Below are 14,552 nucleotides of genomic sequence, written 5' to 3' on the forward strand. Positions count from 1 at the left end.
GAAATCTTTGCGAATCTCGCGAGAAGCTCCTGCAAAATTTGTGCCATTATCAGAAAATATCGTACGTGAAAACCTCGACGAGCAATAAATCGATGTAAAGCGGCCATGAAATTAGCAGTAGACAAATCCGATACGGCCTCCAAATGAAAGGCCTTCGTCGAAGAGCAAACAAATACACAATCGTATCCCTTCGTAACTTTGGAAGTCCGATCAGTAAACGATTCAAATCAAAAGGACCAGCAAAATCTACACCAGTTGCAGTAAATGTCCTGTCTATTATTGTCGTTTCCGTTACAAACTTTGCAGTTACGAACAACTGCACTTATCTTATTTTTATACTCATTTGCAAAATAAACCTTTTGAGTAATAGTGACTAAGAGCATCCCAGCCTCATTAAACTCAGAAGTGGAAATTCTTTTTTCCGTGTAATAATATCTACCACGGTATGGAGTATGGGTCTGACGTACGAATATAAACATGTAAGCTACTGCACGAATCCCTACTAAAAAGACGAATACCTATTCAGAATATCAGTAAACGTCGACGAGACAATGGAGAAATGACTCTGCACCGAACGCAATTCTATGTCCGTCTCAAGTGGAGCTAAGTCCCGAATACATCAACTCGATTTACCATGGCTGAGCCAGCTCGGCCCATGCCACCAAAGGGAGCTAGCAGCCAAGTCTGATGGCGATACACGACGGCTTCCTAGATCTGCGGGATTATCTTCCGAGCGAACATGGTACAAGTTATGATTCCCCACATTTTCCCGGATCATACCGACACTATTGGCAACAAAGGTGATCCATGTAGATGGGGTTTTTTGAAGCCACGACAAAACAATAGTCGAATCCGTCCAACAATACACCTGACGAAATTCTATGTCGATCTCTTTAAGAATGACTTTCGACAATTCCGAAGATAGCACAGCACCATACAGCTCTAAACGAGGCAGCAAAACAGATTTAATAGGGGCCACTTTGGTCTTACTATACAATAAATGCACGAACGCATTTTGACCTGGGACCTCAATTCGAATATATACTACCCCTGCGGATTCCTTGACCGAGGCATCTGAAAATACATGTAATTCCGCCGAACACTGTGGGGTAAATTGGACCCAACGAGGAATTTGTATCCTATTTACGTTGTGGTACGACTCTACGAACTTAATCCACTCTGAAAAAGTGGAATCTGCAAGTGGATCATCCGATTTGATCTAACCAGACCTTTTGCATAATATTTTTTGCCGTGAGAATAACCGGACCTAACCAACCAACAGGGTCAAACAATTAAGCAATTGCCGAAAGCACTCCCCTTTTTGTATAATTCAATTTCTTCTCTATAGGCTTGACCTATCCTGGCATTCCATCTTATACCAAGAGGTTTAGAACTACTACCTTCTTCGAATGACAGTAATTGTGCGTCTACCAAATGTTCAGGAGGAAATCGATTTAAAATAGTTTTATCATTGGCTGTCCATTTTCTAAGCTCAAACTTTTGCCGAAGAAAGTGCCGAAATTAGCTGATCCCTAGCAGTGATCATCCACATACATGCATTTCCGCAATATGTGCGCTGCTAGAGGGTATTCTGATTATGTTCCGTACGTCAGTGGCAATAAAGTTCTAATAGTTAGATAAGGGGCGCAGTGCACGCCGAAGGTCTCTAATTCGAAATCTAGAATTGGCTTTGTTTTCGAATCCCGATAAAGAATTCGTTAAAGTGGGGTGTGCCGCGGGTCAACGCTAATCTGTTAAAAAGTACAAGGTTCAGTTGTAAGGTGGGACCGACATGTAGAATATCGTTCAGACTATTCCCGTTAGAAGTTTTATTTGACGCGTTAAAGACAACTCTAAGTTTTGTTGTCTGTATTTCGGTATTGATTACCGTATGGTTAGGCAAATAACACGAGAAGCTATTATGATAGTCTAGAGAAACCGGCTTCATATGTTCGAGTTCTAAATATTCAGACAGAACCATATCATATGTAATTTTTACATCCGGGTTTTTTAATAAGGATGCATCATTCCGAATGAATTGCTTCAGGACGTTGCCACGAGATTCCTCCAAGTACCAGTTTACGCCTAACTCACTTCGCAAAGGCAGGGTAACAACGAATCTACCGTCAGAAGACCTGCGAGTTGTCCGAACGTAATTTTCTTCGCAAAGACGATCCGATGGAGACAACATTTTCCGCTTAGGGGTCTCTCCCAATTTCCAGAATCGCAACAAAGTTCTATTAAGCGTGTCCTCTTCCCCTATATTGATAATTGTAGCAAATGTTCTGACTGCCGGCGACGAGATTGGACCAGTGACAAGCCAACCGAAAACGGTATACTGTGCCAGCAAGGTTCCCGATATAATAGGTCTACATCCCTCCAACAATATCTTAGGATATAAATCTGCACCTAACGGCAGATCAACTGGACGAGAATCAAATAAATTGAACTCAGCAAACCGAAGTTTTGGCATTTTCGACCTAAAATCTGAGGAGACTGTGAAGGATAGTAAACTTCCCGAAATGAGTGGCAATACCAGAGAGTTCGTCGATAACATCGAAGGATTGCATGGACTTCCAATTGTAAGCGAACAAACTTTGCGTGAATTTGCCGAAATTGCACAAATAACGCCCGAAATGCTAACATTAGTAGAAGAAACCGGAAGTTTTAACCGATTTTGGATTCTCTCAGACAAAAACGAAGATTCTAAAGCGGGATCTATCAAAGCCCTAGCTGGGTAGGGGATGCCACAATGAATTAAGTTTACCATCGCTGTTCCTAAAAGCACAGAATTATATTTAGCTGCATGGAAGACCTGCCGGGGGTTGCCTGCACTTGACGTAGAAGGGACAGATGAATCGACCGTTAAACTAGAATATCTATTTTCGACATTTGTTGGGTTTTTATTGGACGAATTTTGAGAAGAAGTACATCTGTTTGGAGAAGAATCGTTTCGATGTAACAAGGTGTGGTGAGTTTTTCTACATTTTGAACACCGATACCTACTAACACAAATTTTCACTTAGTGTCCCTTTCGCAAACAATTGACACCGAGGCGACGACGTTTAACTATAGAGAATCTTGTGGAAATCGACATATTTTTAAATCGAGGACATTCAAAAAGTTGATAGTTATTTTTCGGGCAAAGAATACAATAATTTTTCTGTGGAGACTCAGGGACTCTCAGTGAATCCGATTTTGTCATATGCGTTTGGACCTTTTTTACGACAGATTTGGTTCCCAGTTCACTTCCCCTAATATCATGGAGACACATTAGAGTTTGAATTCTCTCAGTCAAAAAACTGTCTAAATCTTTCCAAAGTAAAATAGCCGATTTGTTCTTAACACTTTGCTCCCACAAGGTTTGCGTGATTTTCGGTAACCGCTGAAGACATAAAAATACCAAGAATGGGTCCCAATTTTCGGTGGGTATGTCATATATAGAAATCGCTGACAAAAAAACCATTAATCCCGCGTTGTACTGTTTTCAAACCAGAACTAGATTCGTTTTGAAGAACGGGCAAAGCGAAAAGCATTGTGGACAAGCGACCGCGGATTATCTCCACTAGTTTTGCGCACGAGATGACACAGGCACATGCCGCACTAAAAAATCTCTAAATGTAGGCCAAGATGGAAAATCTCCTTCGAAAACATCTGTATCACAAGGAGGTAGTGCTAGATTGTAAACGCTGTCATTATTAGGAGGATCAATAAAACTCTGACGTATACTAGGATTCCCAATATTTGATATTGGGGAGCTAGTCTCACGTACTTGCTTAGAAGTATGTGTAGAAGAGTTCGTTATCTCTAAAGCTACATCGGAAGACTGCAATTCTACAGGAGTATTACAGGGATGGTGCACGAGTGAAACTACTGAACTACAACGAGAAGAGTTCAAAGATTTCCTAGAACCTCGCATTTCCGGCAGCTGAACATCCAAATTCGTTAAACATTTCATGAATTCCTGATACACGACCTGATATCTGTGATCAGCAGATTCGATCATGTCTTTAGTTGTATCCTCAGACGTTTCCAAATAAAGCACACACGAGTTAAACTTATCCTGGGTTTCTTGCAGAAAACCCAGCTAATCTCTCGGAAGAATTGGTAAAAATCCAAAAAAATTGACCAAGATTTTCCAAAAACCAAAAAAAAAAAAAATTAAAAGAGCACAAAAAAAAAATTAAAAATTAGAACAAATGACCGAAATGCCCCGATAACTTTCAAAAATCTTCTTATTTCTCAAAAATCTTCCAATTATATTAGGAATATATAAAAACTTTTAATAAAAAAATTATATATATGAAAAATTTCAAAAATAATTAAAAACTATTAAATTTCGTATAAAATAATGTAATAAAAATATTATTCATACAAACTGACCAATTAAACGATCAATGTGGACTGTAGGGTGCATGTTATTTTATCATTTACAAAATTGATATAAATTGTGCACACATACACCATTACCATATATTAAAATTTTTTCCAACTTTGTACCAACGTATTAACTAACCAGCATCGACCGAACCGAATGGTGTAGCGCACACGTAACAAAGAGGAAAATAAACAAGTAAAAAAAACGTAAGTTCGGCCGGGCCGAACTTTGAATACCCTCCACCATTTGGTAAAAAATTAATTTTCAAAAAAAGAAAATCCGTTAAAATTCTGTTAAAATCTTAAAAATACCGAATGTAGCCATATATTAGGGTCTATACGACGACTTGGACCTGCATAGGCAACTTTTGTCACAAGTTATTATAATATTCAAATGCGAAGCTTGAAAACAAATCTGTTTATATACCGAATATAGGGAGGTACCATGGGGGACAGACAATTTTCTTTCATAGGCTGTAGTATCCATTACTAACTTCAAATACAAAATTTGAAATAATTCCGATAAATAATGTCGCTAAAATCATCAAAATACCGAATATTGGGGGTTCCGTTATATGGGGGCTATACGAAGACGTGGACCTGCACCGAAAATTTTCTGTCATAGGCCTTACTATCCATTTTGAACTTCAAATGCGAAATTTGAAACAATTCCGGTAAATAATGTCGCTAAAATCATCAAAATACCGAATATCGGGGGGTACCGTTATATGGGGGCTATACGAAGACGTGGACCTGCACAGACAATTTTCTGTCATAGGCTGAAGTATTCATTACGAACTTCCAAATTTGAAATAGTTGCGGTAAATAACGTCTCTAAAATCATCAAAATACCCAATATCGGAGGTACCGTTATATGGGGGCTATAGGAAGACGTGGACCTACATGGCTCATTTTCCGTCTTAGGATGAAGTACCCATTACGAACTTCAAATGTCAAATTTGAAACAATTGCGGTAAATAATGTCACTAAAAGCATCAAAATACCGAATATCGGGGGGTACCGTTATATGGGGCTATACGAAGACTTGGACCTACATGGCCCATTTTCAATATCTAAAGTCCTGCAGACATAATACACATTGAGTAAAATTTTATCAACCTACTTCATTTCGTTCGGAAGCTAGAGTGATTTCCACAGACGGACAGTCGAATAGAGGGTCGGACATTGATAAATTGACAAAAATTGTATGCTGATCAAGAATATATATACTTTGTGGGGTCTAAAATGTATATTTCGATGTGTTACAAACGGAATGACAAACTTAGTATACCCTCCGTACTATGGTGGTGGGCATAAAAACCAACGTATATATGTATGACTAGGCCCCCGGAGGATGCTAAGAGGTATTTGGAAGGACTAGACTTCCAAATACAAGTTATAAGCGCTATCAACATTGGAGCAAAAAAAATGGATCTTTCGGCTTACTCGGACCACAGAGGTCAATAAGCTGTACAAGATTAGAAAATTGATAGCTTGTGCCGCCACTTTCCGGAAAGCTAAAGGAAGAGAGTTCGTGCAGTGCTTCAACTGCCAAAAACCGGGGCATGTTTCTGCAAACTGCAACATGGTTAAGAAATGTGTCAAATGCACCCAGGATCACGAGCATAGACTATGCCTTATACCCGGGAAAAATGACGTGGAGGAGAACAACTTTGTCATTGGCGCCGCTAAACCACCGTTAAAATGTGCCAACTGTGACAAGGAGGGGCACACAGCCAGCTCGCCGGAATGCCCTAAGAAGAAGGCAATCCTGCAAAAACTACGGGAACGCAGAGAAGAAAATTGGGCCAAATCAAAACAAGGTCACAACAGCTAAAAACAACAAAAATTATTTTGACCTACGCAGCAGCAGGATCATAATCAAAAGTCAACGCGAGACCTATCCCCGTAATGAAGACAACGGAAACCACCGGAGCCGCAGATATAGCCAAGGAAATGGCACAGGAGTGTAAAACGTCTTTCGGCAGAGGCATCGGAGACCTTCAGAAATATTTGGATTCCTTCAAAAGCGAGTTCCAAAGAACGGAGGGTCAACTGCATTGTTGTCATGCATATTAAGGGAATTTCATGTTAAAATGCATGTTCCTTAATATCAATTCTGTCGTTTCAATGGAAAAGCGACACTACCTTCAGCTATTTCTCAATGAACACCAACCAGACGTTCTATTAATAGCTGAACGCAATCTCAATGAAAGGCATCGGATCACCTTCAGAGACTACAAACTGCTTTGCACTGCTTGAGCAAACAAGGTCGCACTGGTGGAGGAACTGTAATACTCATCAGAAACTCACTCAAATCGGAGCAGATTTTCGTAAACACCGGTCAAATAAAATCCTGTGGAGCAAGGAGTTGGACAAGGAGCGGTACAAATATTATCTTTATTGCAATGTACCAAAGACCGCAGGCAAACTTCAACACAGCAGACCTCAACGATATAGTCAATCCGTGTGCAACAGCAGAAGTGATTATTGGGTGTGATCTAAACGCCAAACACCACGACTGGGGAGGAGATGTAACTAACACGAGAGGACGTGCATTACATCCCTTCCTTAACAGCTGTCCTACCTTAGATCTGCCAACACTAGTGCCGACCAGACCTAATGAACAAGGAGGATCACACATTGACTATTTCCTAAAAACGCCCGACTTGTTCTGGACTTCAATGGACCACTAGCAACACACGACTTCGAGTCCGATCATCGAGCAGTAGAAATGTGCCTGCTCATAGATGACATCGAAAGAGCTGAGAAAGCTATAACTTCAACAGAACAAGGACTCGCCGCTACAGACGACATTTACAGGATGGATTACACGAGCACATCCTTTCTGTGCATAGAAATGTTAGCATAGCCGAGGTAGACGCATGTTTAGATGGCCTAAGCTCCGTTTTCAGATCGGCCATAGAAAGCAACGTGCCAACCCAGGAAGTCAGAAATTCCTTCCTTGGAGATCTCCCACCCAACATCCAAAGATTCCTTACCGAGCGGAAGATTACGGGGAATATTAAGACGCACAGCAGATCCTGATAGCCACTCAATCCTCAAGGCCATAAGGAACCTAAGCATAATAATCAAGCAATTGATTATTATTCATGAGAAAGATCGCTTCAAGGGCTACTTGGAAAACATCGAGGTGAACTCGAAGACATACGGGAAGGTCAAAAGCGCCGCTGGCCTTACATTTTGGCAACCAATAAAAGGAATTATGGACAATAACGGTGTAATCACCTTGGATAACACTCAAAAAGCTAAGATTCTGGCAGACCACATACAGGATAACCATCAGTCCGAGGAAACAATAGACAATTCCTTCCGCAACATGGTCGATACAGCAGCGGAAAAAATTAGAAACCATGCGCCCTCTGTTGAATTCGGCAACGAATTCCGAAGCGACCTCGAAGCAGATGGGTCCATCATCCACACACCGATGAGAAGAAAACGGATTTGTTGATCCAGACATGGTCGGATCAACTATAGCAAGAAGGGCACCGAAGAAGTCTTGTGGCATCGATAAGGTCCCTGATATTGCTGTAAAAAAGGCTGGTGAAGCCATCATCCTTTTTCTTACCATATTATTTAACCACTGCCTCAACATTGACTATTTCCCAATAGCCTGGAAAGAGGCACTAGTGGTACCAATACCAATGCCCGGAACAGACGCAACCCTAAGAGGGAGCTATAGACCGATATCCCTGTTATCGCCCTTTGGGAAGCTTCTCGAACACTTCCTGCGCCGAATCAACCGGATCATCGAAGATAAGAGGATATTAAAGGACTGCCAATTTGGATATAGAGCAAAGCACTCTACAACCCATACCGTAGCAGCCTTCACAACATACGTCACGGACGGTTTCAAGTCAAAAATGGGAACAATTGCAATTGGTCTGGACTTCACCAAAGCCTTTGGTACGGTATGACAACATAGCATTTTATACAAAATGCAGTCGTTTGGATTCGATGGACAAACCTGTCGCATGGTAGCAAGCTTTCTCCAGGATCGAGTCTTTCGGGTTAGAATCGATGACAAACTGTCTGAACAACGGCTGGTAAAAGCAGGGGTTCCCCAAGGATCACTACTGGGACCTGTATTGCACAACTTGTTTGTCAGCGGCATCCCTGGACCAACTGAAGGAGGATTACTGCTAATGTACGCCGATGACATTTTATTGGCGCTTCGAGGTCGCTTCGGAAGCACTGTGGAAAGAAGACTGAATGCGTACATTAATACGCTCCACGATTACTTCACCAAATGGGGACTCAACCTCAACGTTGGAAAATGCGTATCTGTATCTGTTTACAAAGGCAAACCACAGTCTACAGGAAAGAGCTTCCGGAGATACATCCCTACGATCAAGATTGGTGGCCAACTAATTGAAACTTCCGATAGGATGAAATACCTGGGAACCATCCTACACGACACATTTGACTTCTGCCGTCACGTGGGCTATGTGCTGTCAAAGGCCAAAAAGATGAATTACTCCTACCAGATGCTTTTCAGAATGCGAGGAGGACTGTCGCCGGACGTAAAACTGCTTATCTACAAGCAAGATATCCGGCCCATGATGAGGAATGAGCTAAACTTTCTGGAAAGAAGCCAAAACGTGGAAATGGGATTGTGAAACAATTCCTGTACTATCAAGAGGAAATCGCCAATATTCATAGAAGGAAGCATCTGCCACCCGCAGCTCTACTAAAATTACGTGACGAATGAGTGCTCTACGATGATGAACGCCTAATGTACTACCATCGTAGGTATCACAGATTTGACGCTGACTCTGAGCCTGTCTACAACACAGCTCAGTAATTATATAATTGTATATAGATTAGTTTAAGTTTATATAGTTTCTTTTTTAAAACTTTTAAGGCATATTTATATCAACGAATGTTGTTAAAACACTAAAATACTTTAATGATTGCTTAGCATAAAAATGGAGCACTAATATAATCTTAATATCGTAGTCTCCTACATTGTAAGCCCTATGGCAAAGGAAAATGTTTATTTACTAATCTATTTTATACTGTAGCCATTAAATATATACTAACAATTAAAAATAAATAAATGGCAAATTTAAAAGTAAATGTATGACTAGGCGAGCGACGGCTGCCTAACCAATATGTATGTAAGTAGCGTATGTATGCACAAACATTAACCAACGATCGACACGCGTATGTATGTATTTATAATTATGTATGCTTGATCAGTAAAATAATAAAAAATATGATGAAGTGATTTTTTTTGAGTTTGGTAGTGTTTCTTTTTTTTTTTTGTGTTACTCTTTTCAAATAAGAACGAACACTATAGTGAGGTGTAATTGATTTTAATATTTATTATTGATTTTTAATTTTTTTTACATTTATATTCTAACAAACAATTACACCACAACTTGTTATTAAAATAATTAATTTAATATATTTTTCCACTCACTATTTAAACAAATCAATTGCTAATTATTGTTTTTCCGAACACAAAATTCTTTTTTTTCAACTGATCACAATGTCCGTCCGTGTCTAATATACGATAGACGGAGCAAACAAAGAATTTTTGCGTAACGCATTGTAAAGCGGCCGATGCATTTACTTTGTAAAATAAAAAAAAAAAATTTGCTACGTTTTGTTATTTTTTAGCTCACGCTAGCTCACAAATTTGGTATTCATTGCACTGACCTACCTGTTTATTAAAGACGATGAAGTTGACGAAGATGATAATGTTGATGGCTACTAAAACGAGAACAGAGAAACGAACACAACAAGAATCGAATTTTCTTATCCAGGTTCGATAGGACCAAATATTACGCCGAGATTGCATGAAAGAAAACCAAAAAATAAAACACTAACGTTTTAATTATTAAATGTAAAATAAAGGCAGTTGCTTTATTGAGAGAAATAGAGGGTTGAAAAAGCAGATAAAGAATATAGATTACATGCTTTAGTTGGTAGGCAAGATACAAGTGAAGCGCAATTATAACAGTGAAAAGTGGCGTTGGCGGCAATTCGCCACTCGTTAGAATCTGCATTCTGACAATTCACTGTTGTAACAAAAAGGAATATGCAGATTCTAACGGGTATAACGTTTAATGAAGTTTCAATTTTAATGAATCTAAGAAAAGCTAAGATATTATTCTAAATTAAACAGATATTTTTTAATAAAATTTAAATTTTCATAGATTTTTTATTTTTCTTACTACTGTAGGTGCACACTTTACAATGTTTGTACTTGTAAACTTACATCACTTCTTCTTTGAATTTTAAATTGTCAAGAAAATACTTTTTTTTAAATTATAATTTTTTCCAGTTCTTGTTTTTCTTTCAAAACCAAATATAAGTTTTGTTAATTTTTTATATAAATGTGCCTTTGTTTCAATTTAAAATACATAAACCTCGCACATTAATTGGTGACCCTGCGTTTTAAACCGTTGAATACAAAAAAAAAAAAAAAAACAAGTACAAAACTAATGTAACAATGCCGAATTCCGCGGACAACTCGGATCAATTAGCAGATGGTCGGAATGAAATCTCTCAAGCCCGTAATGTTGCTGCTTCTAGTGTCCACAAGCTGCCTCCATTCTGGAAAGAAAATCCAAAATTGTGGTTTATGCAGTTTGAAGATATTTTTGCAATTTCTGGTATCACTCGCGATGAGACCAAATTCCAATACGTTATAGCAAATATCGATTCAAATTTTCTTCCTCATATTTGTGATATTTTGGAATCCCCTCCTGCTGATGGTAGATTTGTTGCCGTTAAAAATCGCCTTATGGAAACTTTTTCCGAATCTCAGGAATCAAAACTCCGCAGACTACTGAAAAGTCAAGAATTAGGAGATCAAAAACCATCGCATTTGCTTCAAGTTATGAAAAATCTTGTTTCTGGTCAATTAAATGATGCTGTTCTCAAGACGCTATTTTTGGAACAACTTCCAGAAGATGTTCGGTCTATTTTAATAATAAGTCAAGTAAGTGATTTGTCTTCGTTAGCTCTGCAAGCAGATAAGATCATAAGCCTACGTTCGCTACAATTTTATGAAGTAACTGCTGCAGCTGGCAGTATTGATCTGACCAAAATATCCCGTCAAATTGAAGCTTTAGAAAAGAAGTTCAACAACTTTTCTGGAAACCGCTCTAAAACTCGTTCAGAGACAGGTAATAACAGCAAATCACGTAGCAGAAGTAAATCACGACGCAGAGACTGGTGTTGGTACCATAATCGGTTCGCTGAAAAGGCAAGAAAGTGTGTGTCACCATGCTCTTTCTCAAAAAACTAGAGGACCACTCGGAAGTTGCGACAATTCCAGATGACAGTGGTATCTCGTGTCGCTTTTTTGTTAAAGATAAGCTTTCCAACAGAGATTTTTTAATTGACACCGGAGCCGATGTGTCTCTAATTCCTCCGAGTTTCAAGACTTCAAAAACGTCAGACTGTGGTATTAAAATTTTTGCTGCTAATGCTAATTATGCATATAGATTTTGGATTACGGAGAAATTTTTCTTGGACCTTTATTATAGCAGATGTTACAAAACCCATTATTGGTTCTGATTTTTTAAAACATTTTCATCTTCTTCCTGATCTTAAGCGTAAAGCATTGATTGATGGCAAAACTGATCTGCAAGTTTCAGCGAAAATGTATAAATATCCGTCACTAGGCATAACAACATTGGTGAAAGATGACTCTGTGTACAATAAATTGTTAATGAAATATCCAGATGTCTATCAAGCCTCCACTCTTCCTGGTATTAAAACGGAACATGGATTATATCATCATATTGAAACGACTGGACCACCCGTATATGCAAAACCACCGAACCGAACATGGAATTATTAGATCATCAAGTAGTAATTGGTCAAACCCTCTTTATATGGTTCCCAAGAAAAATGGTGAGTGGAGATGTGTTGGAGATTACCGATTTTAAAATAAAATTAAGGTACCTGATCGTTATCCAATACTTTTTATCACTGATGCCAATATTAACATAGCCATTAGCTGCATATTTTCGAAGTTGGATTTGGCACGCGCATTCTATCAAATTCCTGTATTTCCTGACGAGGTACCAAAAACTGCTATCACTACTCCATTTGGTTTAAACGAATTTGTCAAAATGCCGTTTGGATTGCGAAATGCAGCCCAAAGTTTCCAACGTTTAATGGATGAAGTACTACGTGGTTTGCCTTTTGTATTAGTCTATATTGACGATGTCCTTATATTTTCAAAATCGCCTGCTGAACATTTGGAGCATCTAAAGATTGTTTTTGAGAGGTTTCAAAAATATGGCATTGTCGTCAATCAAGGTAAATGTTCTTTCGGTAATAGTGAAATTGATTTCCTTGGTTTCCGAATATCACCAACTGGAATGCAACCCATTCGAAGCAAAGTTGATGAAATTGAAAGTATCCCTAAGCCTTCGACTATAAAGGACTTACGACGCTTTCTCGGAATGGTAAACTTTTATAGACGGTTTTTACCTAATGCAGCGGCAGAACAAGCCCCACTAAACCAACTTCTCAAGAATGTGGTGAAAAATGATAAACGACCTGTTATTTGGACTAAGGAAGCGGAAAAATCATTTTCGCAATGTAAGTCAAGCTTATCAAATGCAGTGTTGTTATTTCATCCCGTTAGTGATGCTGAATTATCCATTAAAGTAGATGCATCAGATTTTGCTTTAGGAGCTGTTTTGGAACAGAGAATCGATGGTGAGTTACAACCATTATCTTTCTTTATAAAGAAGCTAAACAGAACTCAGCAACGCTATAGTACTTACGATCGAGAACTATTAGCGATTTATGAAGCTGTTAAGTATTTTCGGGACTACATAGAAGGGCGTTCGTTTTCAATCTATACTGATCACAAGCCACTAATTTACGCTTTTTCTCAAAAGCCAGAAAAAGCAAGTCCTCGTCAACTTCGACAATTAAATTTTATTGGCCAACTTTAAACGGATTTAAGGTACATTAAGGGTAATGAAAACATCGTGGCAGATACATTCTCCCGTATAGAATCATTATCATTATTGGATTTTGAGGGACTTTCAAAACTTCAACAAAGCGATCAAGAACTTCAAGATTTGTTGAAATCCGAAACATCAATGAATTTACAACTCATTACAATTCCTGCCTCAAATACGAAGATATTTTGTGATGTCTCTCAAGCTAATAATCCAAGACCATATGTTCCAGTTCAATTGCGAAAATCAGTATTTTACGGTTTACACAATTTATCTCAACCTGGTTCAAGATCTTCCGTAAAACTATTCACTGAACGTTATTGCTGGCCTTTTATGAAAAGAGATTGTACACAATGGACAAAATCTTGCCAGGATTGTCAACGATCAAAAATAACTCGCCATACAAAAAGTCCAATCAGGACATTTCCATTATCATCGCGACGTTTTGCTAAGGTGCACTTAGATATAGTTGGCCCATTTCCACTATCAGATGGTCATCGCTATATTCTTACCTGCATTGATCGATTTACCCGATGGATGGAAGCAATACCAATGCCGAATATTACAGCTGAAACTGTGTCCCAAAGTTTCTTAAATGGCTGTGTATCTCGTTTTGGTTCTCCCGAAATTGTTCACACGGACAGAGGACGCCAGTTCACATCGAATACTTTTCGGAATCTATTAAAGTTACTGGGAGCTCGATTAAAACATTCGACGTCTTATCATCCACAATCGAATGGATTACTTCAACGTCTTCACAGAACTCTTAAATCCGCATTGATATGCCACAACAAAACTCAATGGACAAGGTCTTTGCCTTTAGCATTGCTTGGGCTAAGAACATCGGTAAAAGATACTATTAATTGTTCTCCAGTCCTGATCAAATGTTCACCGAAAGTAATATCGTTCTAGATTCAGATGATTTTCTATTACATCTTCAAACATTAATGTCCAGAATTAAACCAGCAACAACTTCAAATAAGAGCAGTTCAAATGTATTTATCAACAAGGAATTGAATGTATGTTCCCATGTGTGTGTATATGGAATGATCGTGTACTTAAACCTCTTGAACAAAAGTTTCATGGACCTTACAGAGTGATCAAGAGATTTCCAAAATATTTTACTCTTCAAATCGGAAGCAAGAAAGATAACATCACAATTGATCGACTTAAACCAGCATTTACAGAAATTGAACATTCAGAAATTAAAATTGA

This window comes from Musca domestica, unplaced genomic scaffold (assembly GCF_030504385.1).
Source record: "Musca domestica strain aabys unplaced genomic scaffold, Musca_domestica.polishedcontigs.V.1.1 4, whole genome shotgun sequence".
Lineage (NCBI taxonomy): Eukaryota > Metazoa > Arthropoda > Insecta > Diptera > Muscidae > Musca > Musca domestica.